Below are 23862 nucleotides of genomic sequence, written 5' to 3' on the forward strand. Positions count from 1 at the left end.
CAGAGAACCCTATGGCAACCCTACCCTCTTATTCCACTTTATTTTTCTTCAAAGTGTTTATTACTCCCTGTTGTTATGTTAGACTCTATATTTCTGTATTTGCTGTCCTCCAACTTGAAAAGAACCTCTGAGAGGGGAGGGACTTTCCTGGTCACATTCACTTGTCCCAGCACCTACGATGGTGCCTGACATATCTCAGGGGCTCCTTAAATATTTATTGCTTGACAATGGGCATCATGGCTCAGCCTCCTCTGGGGTTAGGAGGCTGGAGGAAAGAAACTTTAGCATGAGTGCAGTGAGAGTAAAAGAATTCAGCAGCCCTCCAGAGTTAGTCCTACCTCAAGACCAGGAGCCTTTTGTGCCCTTCAGCCAAGGGTGTGAGGTGGAAGGGGGCCTTCTGTTTCAGTAAGGTCAGTTCTCTGGGGAAAAGGGCAACTGTGCGCTTCCAACTCAAAGCAATTGGAGGATGAATGTTTAGGCAGGGTGTCAGCAACATCCACAAGCCACCCATGTGTACATTGCTCAGATCCACCTGCTTCTTAAAGTTCATTCCATCCAGGTAGAGCTGCTCCATGTTTCTAACTGGTCACCGGTCCTGGGGGAATGTACAAGAGAAGGGTCAATGGGAAAGGACAAACCATAGCCCCTGCTATTGTAGTTGGACCCCATGCAGAGACTGATACTTGTCACCTCTCATCCTCTGGCTAGCACTTTTGCTGGTCTAGGTTGTTTGCCTGGTGGGTTGATCCTGCTCCTCTTGCCTAATGGGGTCTGAGCCCCTGCTTACTATGCCTTTATGAGGCAGTGGTTGATAACACTTAAATAATTATATCTAAACATGCAAGTACCAAGAGACAGCATGAATCATCTGAGTACCAAATACATTGCTCCTTCCTATTATTATCTGGCAACATCCTTTCTTCCTAATGACGATTACAGGCAATCACCTCTTTCCAGAATGCTAACTCTGCTTGCCAGTTACAAACGCATGGACTGTCTAGGAAGCAGCCATAGCTTTGTGTTTAGTGAAACTCTTACTGTATCACTTGGTGGAAATGCCTCCCCCACTCCCCACACTGCCACTCACAGAGTCCAAGACTTCAGCTCACAGAGCCTAAAGCTGTAGACACAAACACAGATTCCCCAAGTGTGTCACTGAGAGTGCTAGCGAGCGGGGCGCTCCTATGTCCACTCCTTGGTTACTAGACATGTTGGGGACATAAAACCATATAATGAATATTAAGTTGTATATCACATCATGAAGGACCCCATCCTTACAGGGTATCATATCCGAGATCGACATCTCTGCTATCCACAAAGATAGGAAAGACTCAGAAGTGGAGTGACATCAGGAAAATGGCAGAGTAGACAGCTCCAAACTCCTGTCCCTCTACAGAAACATGGAGAAAAAGCAGCAGAAACTTTGCCAGAACTCTGGAAAAAGTAAAAGACTTATATCAATCAGGAAAGCACTGAAATGAGGAAAGGGCAACTTCAAAGTGACAGAAAAGTGCTGTGGCATTTTCACTTGCCCTTGCCCCACGCCTTCATCAGCTCGATGGTGATCTTGAAGAAAGTAGTCCACTTTCCCAATTTAGGACCCAGGTCCCAGGTTCCAGAGGGAGCAAGGCAGACCTTATTCACAAATGACTTTGTTTGTCTATTCTAACCGGTCAGAAACTATCTGAGAGACTAAAATGAGGCATTTGTCTGTTTTGCCCAAGTCTGAATCCACTCAAGGTAGAAAAGTGGCAGGCATTGCTTGAAAACATTCTGAGATGACCAAAAAACCCACAGCTCCCTGGGACAAAAAGTTGTGGTTCAGACATACAATATATTACATAAAGCCTGGGAGGAAAATCTGGGAGAGTTTCTTTGGGAAATCAGGACATTCAAAAAATACTTGTGTTTATTGGGGATTTCAAATGTCATGCACATACCCAGGGCAGGTCACGCATTCAGGAAAGATCTGAGAAGACCCTAAGCTTTTTCCTTTGGAAGATCTCTAGGGTTATCAAGAAGTGAAGGCTAAGACAGAGTTGTTAATATCCTGGTTAGGTGTTGAAGGAATGCCCCAGCACAAAGCCAATCTGCAAAGATTGAAAGAGATGCTTAAAAAAAAAATTTTTTTCAACCACGGATGAATAGATAAAGAAAATGTGGCATATACGTACAATGGAACATCATTCAGCCTTTTTAAAAAAGGAAATCCTGGCCTGGCGCAGTGGCTCACGCCTGTAATCCCAGCACTTTGGGAGGCCGAGGCCGGCGGATCACAAGGTCAGGAGATGGAGACCATCCTGGCTACGGTGAAACCCCATCTCTACTAAAAATACAAAAAAAAAAAAAAAAATTAGCCAGGCATGGTGGCTGGCACCTGTAGTCGCAGCTACTTGGGAGGCTGAGGCAGGAGAATGGCGTGAACCCAGAAGGCAGAGCTTGCAGTGAGCCTAGATCACGCCACTGCACTCCAGCCTGGGCAACAGAGCGAGACTCGGTCTCAAAAAAAATTAAAATAAAACAAAATAAAAAGGAAATCCTTCCATTTGCAGCAAATATACTAAGTTAAAGAAGCCGGACACAGTAGGACAAATACTACACGATCTCACTTACATAAGGAATCTAAAATATTCAAACTGAGAAGCAGAGAGTAGAATGGTGGTTGCCAAGGGCTAGGAGGAGGAGGAAACAAGCAGGCATTGCTCATTGGGTGCAAAGCTTCAGCTATGCCAGAGGGATAAGTCCTAGAGACCTCCTGTACAGCATAGTGACTATAGTTAACAACACTGTATTACATACTTAAAGATTTACTGGAAATAGATCTTATGTTAAGTGTCCTTATCACAAAACATAAGAATTAGAAATGAAGAGAGAGGGAGCAAACTTTTTGAAGTGATGAATATGTTTATGGCATTCATTGTAGTGACGTTTTTATGGGTATATACTTATTTCAAACTCATCAAGTTGTATACCTTAAATATGTATATCGATAAAATGGTTTTTAAAAATACATGAAGCAAATGCACATTTCTCCAAAGAAAATATACAAATGGCCGATAAGTACATGAAAAGATGCTCAACATCATTAGTCATGAGAGAAATGCAAATCAAACCCAGAATGAGATGCCACTTACTGGTAATGAAAAAGATAATAGCAAGTGTTAATGAGGCTGTGGAGAAATCGGAACCCTTATACACTGCTGAGGAGGAAGTAAAATAGTGCAGGCACTTTGGAAAACAGTTTGGCAGTCCTGGAATGGTGAAACATCGAGTTAACCCTATGATCCTGCAAATCTACTCCTAGGTATACACTCAAGAGAAATGATAACATGCGCTCACAGAAAAGCTTGTATATGAGTGGGCATAGCAGCACTATCCATAATAACCAAAAAGCTGGAAATAATCCAAATATCCATAAAATGTGGTATATCCACACGATGAAATATTACTCAAAAATACAAACAAATGAAGTGCCAATACATGCTACAACATGGATGAAACTGAAAAAAAGTATGTTGAATGAAAGACGCCACGTATAAAGCACCGCAGGTTGTGCGATTTCATTAATATGAAATGTCCAGAATAGGCAAATCTACAGAGACAGAAAGATTACTGAACAGAAAGATTACAGACAAAAATAACAGATTAGTGGTTGTTTAGGGTGGGGGGTTGCCGGTGAAGTTGGGAAGGAATTTGGTGGGGGCCAGGAAGCTAAGGGTACAGATTTTCTTTTTCAAGTAACGAGAATACTTTAAAATTAATTGTGGGTGGGTGCAGTGGCTCACGCCTGTAATCTCAGCACTTTGGGAGGCCAAGGCGGGCAGATCACTTGAGGCCAGGAATTCAAGACCAGCATGGCCGACATGGCAAAACCCCGTCTTTACTAAAAACACTAAAATTAGCTGGGTGTGGCGGCACATGACTGTAGTCCCAGTACTAGGGAGGCTGAGATGAAAGGATCGCTTAAGCCCAAGAGTTCAAGGCTGCAGTGAGCTATGATTGCACCACTACACTCCAGCTGGGATGACAGAATGAGACCCTGCCTCTAAATAAAATAAATACATAAATAAATAAGAGAAGTCCAGCAGCATATTAAAAGGATAATACACATGACTAAAGTGGAGTTTATCCCAGGAGTGCAGTGTCAGTTAAACATTTAAAAATTATTTAATGGGGCCGGGCGTGGTGCATTTTTAGTAGAGACAGGGTTTCACCGTGTTAGCCAGGATGGTCTTCATCTCCTGACCTCGTGATCCGCCCGCCTTGGCCTCCCAAAGTGCTGGGATTACAGGCGTGAGCCATGCGCCCGGCCTTGTGAGTCCTTTTGCCAGCATTTTCTAAACTGTATTCCATGGAATGGAAGTGTCTCTGCGTATGAGAATAGATGGTTAGCAAAAAAGTAAGGACTTATGGGGTGGGGGAGTATGAGGAATCAGTGATCAAATGAGCATGAAGAAAACTGAAAATTAGGCCACATCCTCTCTTAAACCCTCTTATCCTCTTTAAAATCCCCTTTATTTATGTACGTATTGAATCTTTCACACAATGCTGCAGTAGAGAGTCCTGTTTCACTGCTACGGTGAAATCTGTGAACATGTTTCCCAAGTTTTCCATCCTAGAATTAGCTTTTGTTTTTATGTTTTGTTTTGGAACACCCATTACCTTCTGGGCCACTAGTACTGGTTTTAATTGAGAAACAGTTTCATGTGGGCGCAGGCTGGCTGTCCAGGAATATGTGTAGGCGCAGGCTGGCTGTTCAGGAATGTGTGTGGGCGCAGGCTAGCAGCTCAGCCGGCTTTTGGGGTTTCTGCTGGAACTTGTGGGCAGAGGCTGAACAACCCAGTAGTCACCACATCTTCCAAGAGGGAGAACGTTGCCAAGAATATTGCTTAGTCATAATTGTTGATATGTCAAGCTGAAGTCTTTGTGGTATGAAACAACTGAGTAGTTGATTATAATTATACTCATGGCAAATACTTTTGCTGGAACATTTTCCCTCTCCAATACGCTGTATGAAGAGCCCGTCTTTTTTCCTCTTCACTTAAATGTTGTTAACCTCAATGCCCATGTAGCAACTATGGTGTTTTGCTTATAAGATTTCAAAGTCCATTCAATTTTAATCAAGGCCAATAATGAAATTTCATTACAGCTTGTGGGCATTTTCACTGAATTCAGTAGCCAATGCTGGCAAAAAAAAATCCTAACTAGTAGTACCTTCAGATTACTTAAAAGTAAAGCATTTTTATCTTGTTGAAACTATTGACCAGATATTAATGGAGGGCATTAAATTTTTATTTTCACAGTGAACAGTGTTTCAGTACTTAATACACCTTGTTCCAGAAATATTAGAGCCTGGAATTTGTGACAATAATGAGCCTTGTTTTATTGAAATAATAGAGAAAAATGGATTGCAGAAAGAAACATGGTAAACAATAAGTCGGACAACTGCTGTGATAAAATCATTCATTTTGGGGCAATATGTACCGCGTCTGGAATTATGAAACAGTTGGATATTGCGAGATTGAAACCAGAGTTGTTGTGCAGAGCTTGGCACAACACCAAGGACTGCTGACTCCCAAGCCGAAAATGAAGGATGAAAGTTGCTGTGTGCAGTGTCACGGTGACGGGAGAAGTTCTGTTCTTTTTTTAAAAAAAAAATTTTAAATTTCTTGAGACAGAGTCTTGCTCTGTCACCCAGGCTGGAGTGTAGAGGGACAATTGCAGCTCACTGCAGCCTCGAGCCCCTGGGCTCAAGCAATCCTCTCACCTCAGCCTCCCCAAGTAGCTGGGACCACAGGCATGCACCAGCAGGCCCGGATAATTTTTTAATTTTTGTAGAGGTGGGGTTTCACCATGTTGCCCAGGCTGGTCTCGAACTCCTGGGCTCAAGCCATCTTCCCGCCTTGGCCTCCCAACGTGCTGGCATTACAGGCGTGAACGGCGGTGCTGGCAGAAGCTCCTTTCTTGGATTGCGTGCCTGGCTTCGCTCTGCTGAGGGTGACCTGGCTGCGGGGTCCCCTGAGATGCCAGGAGGGAAAAGTGTTTTCAGCCCCTCCCTCCTCCATTTGATGACAGCATGCCGGCTTCTGATCTGCTCTGCCTTTAGCCCCTCCTTACCCCAAAATAGTCACCAACCTTTGTAAGAGCTGTCCACCTATCAACCTGATAGGCTTTAAACCAACCAACTAAACAAACGACGCTTTATCACGGGACTGAGGAAACAGGGCTGATGACCCCACGCACCGCAGCATCTCAGCTGAGTGATCTAGTGAGAAGGAAGACAGGGCTGTGTCTTTCATTCCCACTGACCTGCAACTTCCCATCTGGGATTTTGCCCCCAAATTAGTCCAAAACGTATGCTCAGATTGAACCAAATCACTGCACCGTTTTCGGGGTTGGGATCATGTTAAACTGTTCACACTGTGTTGTAGAAGAACGTTTAACAACGTAGAAAGCTATGGAATGAGACCATGCCATGGGTTTGCTCAGAGCCCCAGCAGCCTCAGGGCAGATGTGGACGGGAGGGCTCCCAGCGACACAGACGCGCAGCCATTGCATCAGCGCTGGGGACCCAGGAGCAAAAATCGACTCTACAGTGCTCCCTTTGTCCAGCACTCAGCGGCGTGGAGGTTTTGTGCAGATGGTCACGTGGGACCCTGGAGAGGGGAAGGAGGATAGCGGGGCCCTGAGTGATCACCACTTGGCACGACAAGGGCCTGAGCCTCCTGTGTAGACGCCTTGCATGTACGGCAGTGGAGTTGGAGCCATGTGGATGGGCCTCGAGGGCAGTCTGATGGATTGGGGTCTCCGAGCAACAGCAAGAGGCTGCGGGTGTGGTCCAGGGAGGAGGGGATGGGAATGTCCTGACCGTCCAGGGACTCAGCCAGCAGGGTGGAGAGGAGGCAGGAGTGTTGAGGTCTGGGAGCCAGGGCGGAACCCGCCACCACCCTCTCTGACGCCCCCTTCACAGCAGGCCTGTAAGCCTCAGGGAGAGGGTGCGTCTGCTGTGGTGGAGGCTGGTTGGGGCAGGGACCACACCCTCCTGCTGCGTCTGACCCCTCAAGTGCCCACTGAGATCCAGAGCCCCAGCTCGGGTGACCCTGGAAGGGCACAGCCTCCATTTCCCTGGCCTTTGCAAAGCCAGACTTTGCCACCTGACTTGCAGGTTGAGAGGCCACGTGTCTCCTTGGTAATTCGGGAGCCCCTGCCATCCATGGTTTTGGGCAGATGGTGTCCCGGTCATGCCTGGCACCTGGGTGTACATAGGCCCCATGACCCTCTGGCCAAAGTGCCCTCTGCACCATGCCATGTGTTTCTTATGGGGCTGCAACTTCTTGGGGATTATTTATTTTATTTTTTGAGATTGGATCTTTGTCTGTTGCCTGAGCTGGGACTAGAGTGCAGAGGTGCGATCATAGCTCACTGCAGTCTCAACCTCCTTCAAGTGATCCTCTCCCCTCAGCCTCTTGAGTAGCTGGAACCATCAGTGCCTGCCGCCATACCCAGCTAATTTAAAAAAAATTTTTTTTTTTTGTGGAGATGGGGTTTTGCTATGCCGCCCAGGCTGGTGTCGAACTCCTGGACTCAAGCGATCCGCCTGTCTTGGCCTCCCAGAAGGTTGGGATTGCAGGTGTGAGCCACTGTGCCTGGCCAGTATTTTGAATATGATGAAAAATGTCTGAGGCTGGCCAAGTTTTCAGTGAAGAGAGAGTGGAGTAGGTTTGCTGGGGCAGACATGAGGAGAACTCAAGTTGTTGGTGACTGTACCCCAGTAAGAATTGTTGATATCTATGGAGTTAAATGGGCAAGTTACAAAACCATGTAGTATGTACTGGCTTTTATAAAAGAACTGTTTTTTTCTATAGCAACTTCTGCCACTGGAGGTTTATGGTCTAAAACACATATGTACCCAAAGGCAGTAGCACACAGGTATGCATGCACACGCATGTACACACATGCACACAGGAGTGTGTCAGCTCCAGGAGGGCAGTGTTCGGTCTTGCTTGTTCCCTTGGTGTTCTCAGGACATAGACACAGGCCTTGCCTGTCATGCGTGGGCCTCGGGAGTGCCAATTGCAGGTGCACCAGTGAGGGAGGGGGAGGGATGGCGAGAGGGGTGAGTGCCAGCCAGCGGGAGCGAGGTCCTCACGCCTGAGACACTTGCTCAGGAGGGCCGGCCACAGGAGGAGCCTCTGGAGGGAAGGACCCTCTGCCCCCACAGCCCAGCTGGGCTTCCAGGCTGCTCCTCTGCCTGGCTCCTCATGGTTCCCTAAGGAATCCTACCTACTTTGTGCTAACCCAGGAAAAAACGGAAGTGCTAATACAGCAATAGTGGTGTCTAATGCCAAGGCCTGAAATTGGTTGCTCATAATACTGCTTGCTTTTAACATAAAAACGAAATGATGTATAAAAATAAAGCTTTAGGGAGACATAAAAAGTTAATAGAAAAGATAAAGTTGACAACTGCAGTCACAATGAAATGAGAAAAATTAATCCAATGAGAAATAACAATTGTTAACAGAAGAAAGAATAGGATTAATCAAAGGAAACTTTTTACAGCCAAGGAGAGAATGTAAACAATCTATTATGGTTTTCAGACTTAATTTTGTGTGACTACCTATTAAGTTTTACAGATTGTATTCCTTTATAAGATATTTTGTAGATCTGAGATTCAAACATCAGATTAAAACAGATTAAATCCAATTATGCCTTTCTATTAAAAAAACTAAGTCTTATAAAAGTTAACTATTTTTTATCACATACGAGAAATCTGCAAGATTAAAATGCTATTAGAGAACAATGGCTTGTCCAGGTGCGGTGGCTCATGCCTATAATCCCAGCACTTTGGGAGGCCGAGGTGGGAGGATCACTTGAGACCAGGAGTTCCAGACCAGCCTGGGCAACATGGTGAAACCCAGTCTGTGCAAAAAAAGCAAAAACAAAAATTAGCCAGGCGTGGTGGCATGCGCCTGTATTCCCAGCTACTCAAGAGGCTGAGGTGGGAGGATCATTTGATCCTGGGAGATGGAGGCTGCAGTGAGCTGTGATTGAGCCACTGCCCTCCAGCCTGGGTGACAGAGCGAGACCCTGTCTCCAAAAAACACAAACAAACAAAAAAGACAACGGTTCCTTACTTTTTTGACCAAAAAGTACACTTATATACAAGGGATGGAAATTACCATTTCTTCAGGTAGTTAAATTAATTTGTGAATTAATATTTTGAAAACTCTTAGTTCTTAAAAGACCTCACATTTTCAAGAATAAGTAGGTGACATTGTTTGGAGAATGGAGAGTAAGCAGATGATTCTGAAAGAGAAAGAGGCCATTTTGGCTCCAAAATACATGAGGTCAGGGTTTTCTTCAAAACCTATACTATTTTGTGATTATGTTCCTGTTTATTTTTCTTATTATATCATAATTTTAATGCTATACATTTAAAAGCCTGTTAAAGGACAATTCTGCATCTTACCCTTGCAAAATGTATGAAATGTCTCATTTGCAACTTGAGGCTGGACAGTGGTACCTACATGAACTGGTCGTTTTACTGAAGCTCAGAAGCAACTCAGGGTCAGCTGGGGGTGGCCCCTTCTGCTGCCAGGTCATCTCCATCAAAGATGAAAATGCCCTCTACATCACCCGAATCAAAGGGAGCAGGTATCAAGCACGCACGAATGCAGGTCTTCCCTTCCAGAACTGTGACGTCGCACATCATCTCCAGAGCCTTGGATAATCGCAAGGTTTCCAAACCAATAGGGCCTGATTTTCACACCTCAGGTTCTTACCTGCCAGCATATTATTACTGCTCAGAAAGCACTTTAAAAGCAAATGCATAAATGATGTGGACAGACATGGAAGGTGTCTTTAAGTCCTCTGGTGGACTGAGACACTGAGATGAAGTCAGGAGAGGAGAGAATGTGAAGGTCAGGCCAAGACCCAGGCTGGAGATTGGACAAGGGAAGCCTCACATCACAGTGCAGACAGCAGGTGCAGATGTGACAGGTGCGGATGTGACGGGCCCTGAGGGAACCCAGGCTGGGCCCCCAGTGAGGGGAGCCCTGGGGAAGCCCTACCGAGCTCCATTGCTGGCTGGCTGCTGGGAGGAGTGTGGCCCTGCTCAGCAGGGGCTGTGGGCTCAGTGGCCTCCTTGCAGCCAGCAGCATGTGCTCTCTGTAGGGAGGTCTGCATGGTGCACCTCCACATCTTAACATTGACTTTGGGAGGAAATGGCAGCTTGCTGTGTCCACTCAGTAGTATGTGTGGGGGAGGCACCGCCAGAGCCACTGCCCCTGCTCCAGGTCTCAGCCCATTGTGATGCCTACGCCATGTGGTGCCACAGAGACCATTTTCCATGAAGACTCTGTAATCAGTAATGTGTCAGGCCTGGCGAAGCACAGCCCAGATTCCGCCGCTTCAGTCACTCAACTCTGTGCTCATTTTCCACCCACAGTCCCCAGACACGGAGCAGAGTGTGGTGGGAACCAGAGAATGTCGAAGGCAGTGCTCCAGCTTTTCATTCTGCTTGAGGCTCTGAGTTTCTGGGCCATGTTAAAATTTGAATTTGAAATAGTTATAAGCTTTCAAAAGTATTCTCAAAATAGTACAAGTAATTACTCTTTACTCAGATTTCCCAAAGGTTACCATCATACCACACTTGATTTATGATTCCTGCGTGTGAATGTGTGTATTCAGATAGACAGGAGCATGGATGGATGGGTAGGTAGGTGGGAAGTAGATGTGTGGAGAGATGGGTAGTTGGGTAGGTGGATTGTTAAAGAGATAGGTGGATGGGTAAGTAGATGAGTAGATAGGCAGGTAGATGGGTAGGCAGATGGTTAGATGGATAGGTGGGTAAGTAAATGGATGAATAGATGTGTAGAGAGACAGATCAATGGGTAAGTAGATTGTTAAGAGATGCATAGATGGGTGGGTAAATGCATAGATCGGTAGGTAGATATGCAGATACATGGGTAGGCAGATGGGTAGGTAGGTGAGTAGATGGGTAGGTAGATGAGTATATGTATAAGTAGATGAGGAGATGGGTAGGTAGATGAGATGGATAGGTGGATGGCAGATGGGTAGGTAGATGAGGAGATGGGTAGGTAGATGAGGAGATGGGTAGGTAGATGAGTAGATGGGTAGGTAGATGGGGATATGGGTAGGTAGATAGGTAGATATGCAGATATATGGGTAGGCAGAGTAGATGGATAAGTAGATGAGGAGATGGATAGGTAGATGGGCAGATGGGTAGGTAGATAAGTATATGTATAAGTAGATGAATAGATGGGTAGGTAATGAGGAGATGGATAGGTAGATGGCAGATGGGTAGGTAGATGAGTGTATGTGTAAGTGGATAAATAGGTGGGTAGGTAGATGAGTAGGTGGGTAGGTAGATGGACAAGTGGGTAAGTAGATGGGTAGATGGGTAGGTAGATGGTAGAGGGCTAGGTAGATGGGTAGACAGTGTATTAGTCTATTTTGGGACTTCTATAAAGAAATACCTGACACTGGGTAATTTATAAATGAAAGAGGTTTAATTGGCTCACAGTTCTGCAGGCTGTACAGGAAGCATGATTCTGGCATCTGCTCAGCTTCTGGGGAGGGCTCAGGAAACTTACACGCATGACAGAAGGTGAAGGGGAGCATGGAGTCTCACGTGGTGTAGCAGGAGCACCATGAAAGTGGGGAGAGGTGCTGCACACTTTTAGACAAGCAGATCTCGTGAGAACTCTATCAAGAGAACAGCACTAGGGGGACAGTGCTAAACCATTCATGAGAAACTGCCCCCAGGATCTAATCACCTCCCACCAGGCCCCACCTTCAGCATTTGGGATTACATTTCAACATGAGATTTGGGTGGGGACACAGATCCAAACCATATCAGCTGGGTAGGTATGCAGAAATATGGGTAGGCAGATGGGTAGGTAGATGGTAGATGGGTAGATAGATGAGAAGATGGGTAGGTTGATGGGTGGACGAATAGGTAGATGGCAGATAAGTAGGTAGATGGAGACGGGTAGGTAGATGGTAGATGGGTAGGTAGATGGGCAGGTGGGTCAGTAGTTGAATATATGTTTTCATCACTGGAGACTTCCTAAGGTGCTTGTTGTATTGAAAATTTCTTGATTACTAGAGTTGCAGTTCACCTACATCCATATTAAAGTATCCATATTATGAATATTTTAATAATAATTAATCCCATTAATTGACTTCATTTATGCTTTTTTACACTTACAAAACTGTAATATCTTTTTTTCACATTGAATTTGCCAGCGCTGAAGGCTCTGTCTTTTGTGGAGCTATGTGCCTGTTTTATTTCCGTGTGTTTTAGAATCGACATGCAGTCGGGTCCTGCCTTCTCTTCCGAGGGCTGAAGCTTCACGACTGCACTCTCTTTCTCATGAAGAAGGGCTTTGTCAGGGTATACGCCAACGTCTAACCACTGAGAAATTATGGACTTAATAGGGAAACATTTATTACAAATGAAACGGCCATGAAATCATGAGACATCCGTTCAGTTTGAGGGTTCCCACTGGCCAGCACCTGCGCTGCAGACTGGACGTCACCATCCAGGGAGAAGAGCCGGGCAGAGAGGGTTCCACGATTTTATGAGCCAGGAGACATCAGGGGGCCTGTGGGGCTCAGTCTGAGGGGACTTTCTGATGGAGAGGAGGGGTGAGGTTTCACATACTGGGGAGCCTAAAGGCCTGGCACACCACACAAGTTAGAATTGGCAAGAAGGTGGATTTCAGAGCCACGCGAGGATAATTCTCTTGGGAGCAGGACTCTTTGGTGACACGAAGCTTCCTGGGAGAGAAGCTAGCCACCGCCTGTGGCTGCTGGGGAGGAAGCATCCTGCAGGCAGTGAGAGATGCTCTTTTATTGTTCAAGGTCTGAATTTGATGGCTGCCTCTGTATTGGTCCAGTTGGGAAACAGAAACCACCCTGGTATTTCAAATGAATGTGAGGTTGAACTTGGGCATTGTTTGCATAGACACTGGAGGATGGGGAGGGCACTGGGCATGTTAGTTCTCTATTGCTGGGTAACTGGTGACCCTCACTCAGCCAACAGCAACTCATTCATCACCCATGGCTCTGTGGGCCAGGGTCAGGGGCTGCACTGGGTCCCCTGCTAAGGGTCTCACAAGGATGAAATCGAGGCGTTGACTGGGCTGGGCTTTATCTGGGGGCTCTGAGAAGGGAACCTGCTTCCAGGGCCATCCAGGGAGTGTGCAGAGTCCAGTCCTTGTGGTGCAGGACAGGGGTCCCCCTTCCTCGCCACTCTCAGCCTCTCAGCCCCGTGAGGCCGTCTGCACTCCCCATCATGTCCCCTTCCCCACCCGACGTCTTCAAATCATCAGGAGTGGCTTGAGACCTTCTATCGCTTCAAACCCTCTGCAGTCCCTTTCTGCAGACTCTCTTCCGTGTCTGCTTGGAGAAGCTTCCCTGCATTCCAGGGTTCATGTCATTGCCCTCTGCCTGCTGGATTGTCCCAGATACTCCCCCTGTTTTAAGGTCAGTAACCTTATTTGCATCTGCAAAGCCCATTTTGCCGTGGGACAGCGTTTGCTCACAGGTTGTGGGGACTGGAGTGTGGGCGTTTTGGGGGGCATTTATCCCAGGGCAATGGGCAGCCCTGATATCAGAACCGGAGGGAGGCAGCAGCTGCCCTGAGGCCCAGGAGTGAAGAGGGGGATTGGGCTCCCAGCGTGGCAGAGCTCAGAGGAGAGCACTCCCCGGTAGGCACGCAAGCCCAGAGGGCAGGGGAGTGTGACTCGGAGGTCTTGAGCCCCAAGGCCAGGCTCCAGCGGTGACATGAGACCTGGCAGAAGCTGGAGCCGGTCGGGTGCTGGAATGGAGGGTGGCTTTCCTCTCTCCCACCTTCCAGGTCTCTGCCAGTGCTGCTGTTTGGCAGAATGTTCTGGAACTTCCCTGCTGGTGGTGATCTGGGAAAGGTTTGCAGATCTCAGTTCCAGAATCCCAGAGCAGAATATGGAAGCGGGGACTCCATGGGAATATTCAAGCCACATGCCCTTCGAGAAACCCCCAGACTGGGAGATTCTGGGACTGTAGATGGTATTTATTCTGTAGACAGCATTTTTATCACTGAGAATACTTGACAACATTCTGCACATGGTGAGTGAGGAGGGGTGGCTCAGGGTGCACCCAGGGTGTGTGTTTGGCACTGGGTCTTTGCATCCTGCAGCTGGGGCCTGACTTGGTCCTGCAGGCGGTCGGGAGTTGCTGCCAACCCAAGATCGCTTCCCAGAGGGCGGAAGGCTGTGGAGAAGTGTGGGCGAAACCCAGTTTCTCCGTTTAGACGCTGTTGTGTAAACTGTGCTTGCATATCAGGGGATATGTAGATTCCAATGAGTTTATCAAAAGCAGGACATATGTTCTGAGGTGCAGAGCAGATGGCGTTCTACTGAAATAGGCAGGGGAGTTGATGCCAAGCCATGCCCAGGTCGTACTGACAGGTGGCATGGGTGAGATGGCTCCCGGGAGCTCCGTGGAGACTGCAGGGTGGGCGAGGGACACAGGTAATGAGGGGCCTTCGAAGAGGCCGTTGCACACAGTCTCACAGTCTAGGCTTTGTCCCTACCCCACGTGGAGTGCATTTTCCAGGACGTGTGGAACAGAAAAATCCATGCGATGTTTGCCTTGAGAACAGCTTATTCTTATTTATATTTTTATTTATAGAATAGCTATTTTTCTACAAAAACATGATTTTATTTTATCATGGAATCATAATGTTATTTATAAGGTATAACTTCATGGGGAGCCGTGGATAGAGGCCTGCAGCTGGTGGTGTTCATCATATAACTGATTGATGGGAATTTGCGTAGAAAGTCCGAACATTGTTTCGAAAGTGAGCCAAGGCAAGCTGTGTAGACAAGATAGTTTTGTTGTGTTCTTGGGGGAATATCCAGCGTTCATCAATGGCCCTGGAGCACCTGGCAGAGACTGTCAGCCCTGAGTGGCCAGCAGAGACTGCGCCGCAGCCACGGGGAAAGGAGCCATTAGACTCAGCACCTTCTGTTCCCACTTGGTGATCTGCCCGGTCCTGGCAGGAAATAGGTTAACCACGGCCAGGGAAGGACCAAGGCGGCCCCGGTGGGCATCACCCCACCTGCCTGGAGGCAGTCGCCACCCGCAGCTCTGCTCCCACCCTTCTGGTACGGTTTGATGTGTCCTCTCCAAGTCTCCTGTGGAAACATGGCCTCCAATGTGGAGGTGGGCCATGGAGCAGATCCCTCATGAATAGCTTGGCACCGTCCTTGCCATGGGAGCTCATGCGCGATGTGGTGGTTTAAAGAGCCTGGTACCTGCCCCTGCTTGCTCCCGCTCTCGCCCTGTGACGCGCAGGCTCCCTTCACCTTCCACCACCAGAGGAAGCTTCCTGAGGCCTCACCAGGAGCCACTGCTGGCGTCAGGTTTCCTGCATAGTCTGCAGCACGGTGACCAGTTAAACCTCCTTTCTTTACACTTCACCCAGCCTGGGGTGTTCTTTCATAGCAATGTGAAAATGGACTGGCACAGGCCTTCTGGGCACCGCCTGACAAACCCAAGCCAAGCCCCAGCCGGAGCCTGCGGTGGGAGTGGGCCGGGCAGGTGGGGCTTGGGGCAGAGGGTGCAGGGCGGGAGTGTGTCCAGGTGGAACCAAGTTGTCCAGCGCCACCCAGGGGTTGCCGTGGCACCAGTGGGCGTCTGTGGCTTTCCGATGGTCCCTACGTAGGGACCAGGCACAACAGCTCTCAGATGCACCACGAGGCCTGATGGGATTTGCACAGGTGCGGGAACACTGCAGCCAAAATGGCTTCAGATGATCTTTTTCAGGAAAATATTGTCTCAGCAGTTTGCAGCACCCATGGACCATGGTCACCCCTGACCTGTTTTACAGACCTCACTGACTGTGAGAGGATGTGTGTGATCTGAACTAGGAAGTGTGGGTGAAATGAGCATGCACGCGTGTGTGTGCGTGCGTGTGTGGGTGTGCGTGTCTGTGCATGTGTGTGCGTGGGGGTGTGTGTAAGTGTGCACTGTGCGTGCATGTAAGTGTGCATGTGTTTGTGTGTGTGCGTGAGTGTGCATGTGTGTGCTTTGTGTGTGCGTGTGAGTGTGCCTGTGTGTGCGTGTGTGTGCATGTGAGTGTGCATGTGTGTGCGTGTGAGTGTGCCTGTGGGTGTGTGCGCGTGTGTGTGCGTGTGAGTGTGCGTGTGTGTGCGTGTGAGTGTGCTTGTGTGAGTGTGTGGCCATGGCCGTGGAGGGAAGTTCATGCCAGTGAGCTGGGCTGTCCCGAGACGCCTTTAATGTCAGGACGCACGGGGTCTGCAGCTCACCCGTTACCCACTCCACATGGGCTTTGCTGAGATAGGCAGCTAACTTCACTTTTTTTTTTTTTTTAATAATAACAACAACAACAACAACAAAAAAAAAACAGTGTCTCACAATGTACTTTTATTATGGAAAATCAAAACTCACCCACAGTACTAAGGAAGTTTAAGGCTTTCTAAGGAGATGGGAAAGGACAAACCCGCGGGACAGACAAAAAGACAAAAGGAAAATGGAAGCGTGTGTGGGAAGCAGAAGGGCAGCCCCCGGAAGGGAGCACTGAGTGCGGTGCGCCCAGACCCCCGTGCGCCCAAACCCCCATGTCCCTAAACCCCAGGGTGCACAAACCCCAGGGCCTAAACCCCAGAGCGTCTAAACCCCCGTGTCCCTGAACCCCGGACTTAGCTGTTCTTTAAGCTTCCCTATTTTAACAACTTCCAAACAATTTTAGTGGAGTTTTATATTTACAGGATGACGGAGAAGAAGGCAGAGTCCCATGGACCCCACGTCCACGTCCCCGTACTGGTGCATGTGTCGTAACTGACCAGCCCACACTGATCACTGATCCGTCATTATCGACAGGACAATATTTCATTCCGCTTCCTTAGTTTTCTCCCTCTTTCTGTGCCAGCCCCGCCTCTGGGACTACATGTGACGTTTAGTCACCCGACCCCTGGGGCTGCCCTTGGCTGGACGTTTCTCAGGCTTTCCTTGTTTCTGACGACCTTGAGGGTTTTGAAGGGTTCTGTTAGGAACTCTGCGGAACGCCCCTCTTGGGGTTTGGGTTTTCTCGTGCACCGACAGGACCATCCCTGACCCCGAGCTGGATCACGCGCCGGGCTCTCCTCGCCCAGCGGTAAATCTGTCCAGAGCTTCTTTCTATCAGTGTGGACTTGCGGATGCTTTCGTGACACCTCGGGTTACCGCCCAGCGCTGCGCTGTTTTCCTGTTCAAATGGTTCCAGCGTTGGCCTCGGGAGCGCTTTTCACGAGCCCCAGTGTCCTCGCGGCGAGCCCCGTCGTTGTGGTGTGTGTTTGTGCATCTCCTCACCTTCTGACACTACAGATACTTGCAGTGTCTCCAGCTCCGATCCGTCGGTCGCCCCATGGATCGTTCTGGCCCCGCCCTTTGCCCCTGCAGCCCCACCCCCCACCACAGTGAAAAACCCACGCCCGCACCTGCCGTCCATTCACGTCGCTGCCCAGATCCAGCGTCCACGGGTAGAGGTTTCAGAATTTCACACGGTGTTTCCATTTACTGTTTGCATGTGTGTGTGACGCGGAGGCGATGGGAAGCATTCTGTTTATCTGTGGCCTGGGGTGAGGCTCCCTGTGCAGGGCCATCTGCCCGTGGGCCTGCCCAGACCTGGGCTTACCGTCCTGGAACGGAGAAAGGAATCAGGAGCAGTGGTTTCGGGAGGCTGGGAGGGGCGAGGCCCGTGGAATGGGGCTGGGGCAGGGAAGGAGGTCACGTGCTGTCTTCATAGGCTTTGATATTTGAGGCATGTGGCTTGTTACTATTTGAGGATAAAATTTGAAAACCGTAGCACGAAGGACTTAGGTTAGACATCGGAAAGCACTTCCTGGCAGTGGTTACGGGGCAGCTTTCTGAGCTTTTCCTAAGCCACCCTGTCACTGTGACGGGGAATTCCCTCAACCTGCCCTCCAGCGACAGCCTCCACCTCATGGCCAACCCCCGAGGGCGGCTTCCGGGGCTTGCCCTGCTGTGGATGAGGCCAGCTTTGCTCCCCACTCTCTCTGGACTGCGTGGGGAGTGACTCCTGGACTGTCTGCAGCCTTCTGGACCCTGGCTCCGAGTCAGATGAGGGTTCTCATCTGGTTCTTGCAGAGTCTCCTGCTGAGCCGGGTCTTCTGTCCACACCTCGGTGGTGGAGGCCGCCCTAGGAGCCTCTTTCTCCCCCTGCACGGGAGGCCGGGTCTGCTCAGCCAGCGCCCTCACCTGCGGTCGGTGAGCTGTGCACGGGGAAGCAGAGCCTGGCAGCCACGTCGGCCTCCTGTGAGAGGGTCGAGGGCTCCAGCCCCGAATGGGACTTGAGCAGTGCTTCCGCGACGTGTCTGTGTGTGTTCATGTGTGTGTCTGTGTGGTGTGTATGTCTGTGTCTATATGTGATTGTGTGTCTACGTGTGATCATGTGTGATTGTGTCTGTGTGATGTGTGTGTCTGTGTGTGATAATGTGTAATCGTGTGTGTCTCTGTGTGTGTCTGTGTGTGTGATGTGTAATCATGTGTGTCTCTGTGTGTGTGCGATTGTGTCCGTGTGTGATCATGTGTCTGTGCGTAATGATGTGTGTGTCTTGGTGTGTGATGGTATGTTTGATTGTGCATGTGTCTGTGTGTGATTCTGTGTGTGTGATGGTGTCTGACTGCACATGTGATTGTGTCTGTGTGTGTGATGTGTGACCGTGTCTGTGGCTGCACGTGTATGTGTCTATGTGTGTATGTGTGATGGTGTGTCTGGTGTGATGGTGCGTGATTGTGTGTGCGTGATGGTGTGTGAGTGACTGCATGTGTGTGATGGTGTGTGTCTGTGTGTGATTGTGTGTGATGGGGTGGATGTGTGATTTTGTGTGATGGTGTGTGATTGTATGTCTGTGTGACTGTACGTGTGTGTGAGGTGGGCGAGCAGGGCTGCGGGGCACAGGGCAGAGGAGAAAGGTTGCATGTGGGGGTTGATCCCTGGCTGGAGGAGGCTGGAGAAGCCCTGGTGGGCAGGGATGCGGTGGCCTCTCCGGACCCCTTTGCTGCAGCATCACAGAAGGAGACGCGGTCTCTGTCCGGCTTGTGGGCACGGAGCTCCCACTCTGGATCTTCTCACTCTTCGATGCTAAGGGGGCGGCTCCCGGAGGGTGGGCTGGTTGCCAGTAGAACCGGAGCGGGTCAGCCCGGCGCACCCAACCCCACCCCACCCGAGAGGGAGACGCCCGGATGGGGTCAGTCCCCAGAGGCCTGTGGCCTAATCGGTCATGTCTGGAACCCCATAAAAACCCCAAATGAGGGTCCAGGGGCCTGCATGGCAGTGACCATGGTGGTTCCCGGAGGCCCCCCCACCTCTCCTGTGCCTGGCGTGTGCCTCTCCCAGGTGGGTGACAGTGAGGCGCCTCCGCGTCCTGGGAGCTGTTCTGCTGAATCTGGAAGCCGGGGGCCAGGGGTGCTCCATGTACCGTGGGTGTTGGAAGTGGGGGCGTCTTGTGGGCTCAATGCCTGTGGAGAGTGGGTGAGCACTCCCTGGGCCGGGTGGGAGCTGAGGACTTACTGGTGTGAGAAGAAACCTGCACAGCCGCGGTCAGGGGGCCGTGGGGAGAGCAGCACCGGGGACCCCACCTCACAAGGGGGACGGAGGCAGAGGGAGCCAGGGGAGGCAGGAGCCCTGGCTTGGGGTGTGCTTTGGGTGAGGTCCTCTCATCTCTTATGTGCCCCCTCATCCTCGCTGGCCCTAACTCCAGTTCCCAAATTGCTCTGAGGGAGGACTAAAGTTCCAGAAAGGCTGTGTGAGCCAGCCACCAGTGCCAGCACGAAGCTGCAGGGACCACAGCACCCACTGTCCTGGGAGGTGCCTGCTCCCCCACAGCCTGTCCCCCCGAGAGGAGCCAGGCTCCCCCCATCTCCCATCCCCCTAGAGGAGCCACGCTCGCCCCAACCCCCATCCTTCCTGGAAGGAGCCGTGCTCCTCCTATCCCCCGGAATCCTCCTTAAGAGAGGCCATGATCCCCGGTCCTCCTGTCCTCCCTGAAAAGGGCTGTGCTTCCCCTGTCTCCATCTTTCCTGACCACAGGTGCTCCACCTGGCCTGTGCTGGAGGCTGGGAGGGTGGGCCCAAAGGGGGAGTCTGTGTGAGGGAAGCGTGTCCCTGTGTGTGTGTGTGCATGAATATGTGCACACATGCGGCTGTGTGGGTGTGTTTCTCTGTTTCTGTGTGCATGGGTCCGTGCATGAGCACAGGTGTGCATGCGTGTGTCTGTGTGCATGGGTCCGTGTGCGAGCACAGGTGTGCATGTGTGTGTCTGTGTGCATGGGTCCGTGTGTGAGCACAGGTGTGCATGTGTGTGTGTGCATGGGTCCGTGCATGAGCACAGGTGTGCATGTGTGTGTCTGTGTGCATGGGTCCGTGTGTGAGCACAGGTGTGCATGCGTGTGTCTGTGTGCATGGGTCCATGTGTGAGCACAGGTGTGCATGCGTGTGTCTGTGTGCATGGGTCCGTGTGTGAGCACAGGTGTGCATGTGTGTGTGCACACGTGTCTGTGTGCGCATGCTGTCTCAGGGCTTGTCTGTGCGTACAAGTGTCTTTCTGTGTTTCATGGTTGTGTGTGAACACACGTGTGTGTCTGCATATATGCCTGTCTGTGTTTTCCCGTGTCTGTGTGTGCGTGTGTTTGGGGTGGGTAAGGCTCCATTGTTTAGGACGTGTGTGACCTGCCTCGCCATCTCCCCTGCCATCCTCTGGGTCATTCTTGCACAACAGTGACCTGCTGTTTGGAGCCGAATGGGCACAGTGAATAATGTGTTTCATTTATTTTCCCAAACCTGTGGTTGCAAAGCCAGCGTGAGACGCAGGTGAGGCCGTCACACCCCTCGTCCTGGCGGAATCCACGCCTCCTTGGGCCCCTGCTGCCAGGACCCCACACCTCTTTAGAGTAAATAAACCTTGGCGTAGGGGCAGTTTACGGAAACGAGAGAATTGTGTAACCATCGACCCTGTGGACAGGTTTGACTCTTGGGTTTGAAGAACCACGGTGACGTCTTCCTGATGCCGCTGCCTCCTGTCGTCAGTGAAGGGAGTGGGACTTGCCGGAGAAGGAAGCAGAGGCTCCAGCCCCGGCTGGATGAACCCTGCAGCTGGTCCTCACCGTCTCGGGAGGCAGCTCCGGCTTCTGTCCACTAGGTGGAGCGCTTGCTGTTTGCGATGAAATCGTGGAGCCTTGAAAATTCCCAGGCTGGCGAAAGGCTAAGCGGCATTGCTGGTCAGCAGGCGGGGCCCGTGCTGGTTGGAGCTGCTGGGGCTGAGATGGAATGGCGATGCCATTGGGGTATTCCCTGTGGGAATGCAGCTGCTGTCCGCAAGCCCCCGCGACCTTTCTCCAGGCAGAATGTGGAGCCCAGAGGGGGTTAGGGCCGTGTGCTGCAGGGCGGGGCCTCGCCTGGTCGCGTGGCAGCCTCGAGGTTTGTAGCAGGTGATGGGGTGAGGAGCAGCTGGGCCCCACTAGCTCTTGGCCGCATTGTCCCTCCTTTCACCCCTAGAAGTTACCCCTGCACTGTAAACCCCATGGGGCATTGAGCCTCCTGTTTTCTTCTCCTGCTTCACAAGTTTAGAGTATTTGCTTAAATGCAATGCTTAAAGCCGCCCAGACGTTTGAGAAAATAAGTTCAGTGAGAAACAGGAGGCTTCACCTCAAAGCATTTAAGGCTGCTGTGAGAAATTATCCCCATCCTTAAAAGCCTCCAGATGTTTGAAACTCCTGTTTTGTGTAAAATAACAGCAACAAATAAGTAAAAACAAAAACCTCCATACCGACTGCATTCCTTTCAAGTGTTTAACTGTTTAACTTCAAAGTCAGAAGTGCCCTAAACTAAAAAACGGCACCAACAACTACTTGAGTGGGACTCTTTTGTTTGCAGTCATCAGGAACTCAATTCAAGCTGATAAAAGCCAGAAAAAGAATGTCATTGAAGGGGCAGGGGTTGTTGATGTATGCAATTACTAACTGCAAAGGGGCATTCAGGAATGGGTGGATCTAGGGGCTTCAGTGGTCTCTATCTCTTACCTATGCCTTCCTCTGAAATGAGTCCCCCAGATTTCTCCTCCTGCCAGCTCCTGGCAGCCACGGTCATTTCTTTGCAGCCTCAAGTCTACTCTGAGATTTCCTCTTCCCAGCAGTTCAAACAGGAGCCTCTGATTGAGACGCTTGCACTGGCTGGGGCCTTGTGCCCACCTCTGAGCCCATCACTGCAGCGGGGCATTGGGTGCTCTCATCGGCCAGGCCTGGGTCACGGGACCATCTCGGAGGGCAGGGTAGGGCAGCCCACGGAGCCCAGGCTGCGTGTCTCCGGAAGAGAATCGAGGTGGGACTCGGGAGGGAAGGGTGCTGGGCAGGGAAGGTAGGGAGTGCTCAGGAGCGCTTCAGCGGAGGGACCTGGAAATGGCTCTGGCTGGCTGTGGTCAGTTTCCTGCTCCTTGCACATCCAGAGAAGGAAAGGACTTTTTTTTTTGAGATGGAGTTTCACTCTTGTTGTCCAGGTGGGAGTGCAATGGTGAGATCTCGGCTCACTGCAACCTCCGCCCCCCAGATGTGGGTGATTCTCCTGCCTCAGTCTCTGTGGTAGCTGGGATTACAGGCAGATGCCACGACGCCCAGCTAATTTTTGTATTTTTAGTAGAGACACGGTTTCACCATGTTGGTCAGGTTGGCTTCCAACTCCTGACCTCAGGTGATCTGCGGGCCTCGGCCTCCCAAAGTGCTGGGATTACAGGCGTGAGCCACTGCGTCCAGCCAGGAAAGGAATTTTTAAAGCTTTGGATTACAAGAATGGGTGATGATCTCTCTCGGCTTGCCTGGCATCATTTTGAGAGAGGGTTGTCTGTTAAACCCTTTTAAATACAAATAAGATGCATATTAACGTTTAAGGAAATCTAATGTTTTCCATGATATGACTTTGAGAGCCTTAAGCTCTTGCGTGTATATTTACCGGGGACGGACCGTGCCCTTTGTGGAAACCCAAGCCTCACTGTGATGACATCTGGAGGTGGGCCTTTGGGAGGTGATTTGGGTTAGATGGGGTCATGAGGGTGGGGCCACATGAGGGGATGCGTGCCCTCCTAGGAAGAGGAGGAGACCAGAGCTCGCTCTCCACCGCCTGCTGGCCAGGAAGCCGCCCTAGCAAGAACCTGGCCCGGCCGGCCCGACCTCAGACACGCAGCCGCCAGACTGTGAGCAATGGAGGTCTGTGTGCGCCCCCTCTGTGGTGTTGGTGGCAGCAGCCCCTCAGACGGAGAGTGAAGAGTGTTTAGCTTGTTCTCCGGGAAGCAGCGCCTGAGATACAGGCTCAGGGCTGCCGGCTCACTAGGGAGTGAGGCTCAGGGGAAAGGGGTGGGGGAAGAGCAAGGTGGGTGCGGGGGGCAGGCGAGGGAGAAGGGGGGAGAGGGAGGGGAAGGGGTGGGGGGAGGAGAGGGAGAAGGGAGGAACCGAGGGGACGGGGGGCTCAGCGCACGGGGGCATCTTCCAAATGGCCACATAAATGAGCGCAATTCCGGGTCCACCCAAAGGTGCGGGGGGAGGGTCCTCTCCCGGTTTCCACCTCACACAGGATGCTGTTTCCCCGCACGCGGCTGCTCCTGGAGGGTGAGAAGGGGTTGCAGTGGTTCCGCTTAGGGCCAGGTGGGGCAGGAGGCCGGACCCCTGTCTTGGTGGACGCTCGGCTGCAGCCCTCTGTTGTGGCCTCAGCAGCGACTCCAACCGAATCTGTGGCCAGAGGCTGTGGGGAGTGGAAGCTGGAGGACCCAGGCTCTGAGGGCGTCTG

At 50.6% G+C, this 23862-nt stretch overlaps 2 long non-coding RNA genes across 2 annotated transcripts; both read right to left on the reverse strand.

The window, feature by feature from the left end:
* Positions 1 to 339: 339 nt before the first annotated feature.
* Positions 340 to 2078, reverse strand: LOC129138667 (uncharacterized). Its single transcript, XR_008541996.1, has 3 exons — positions 1941 to 2078; positions 1279 to 1390; positions 340 to 595 (listed from the first exon to the last, which is right to left on the reverse strand). It is a non-coding gene; the product is annotated as an uncharacterized LOC129138667 (long non-coding RNA).
* An 18757-nt stretch (positions 2079 to 20835) lies between these two features.
* On the reverse strand, positions 20836 to 23618 carry LOC104004601 (uncharacterized). Its single transcript, XR_677586.4, has 2 exons — positions 22110 to 23618; positions 20836 to 21347 (listed from the first exon to the last, which is right to left on the reverse strand). It is a non-coding gene; the product is annotated as an uncharacterized LOC104004601 (long non-coding RNA).
* Positions 23619 to 23862: the final 244 nt, after the last annotated feature.

The sequence above is a fragment of the Pan troglodytes genome, chromosome X (genome assembly GCF_028858775.2).
Source record: "Pan troglodytes isolate AG18354 chromosome X, NHGRI_mPanTro3-v2.0_pri, whole genome shotgun sequence".
Taxonomy (NCBI): domain Eukaryota; kingdom Metazoa; phylum Chordata; class Mammalia; order Primates; family Hominidae; genus Pan; species Pan troglodytes.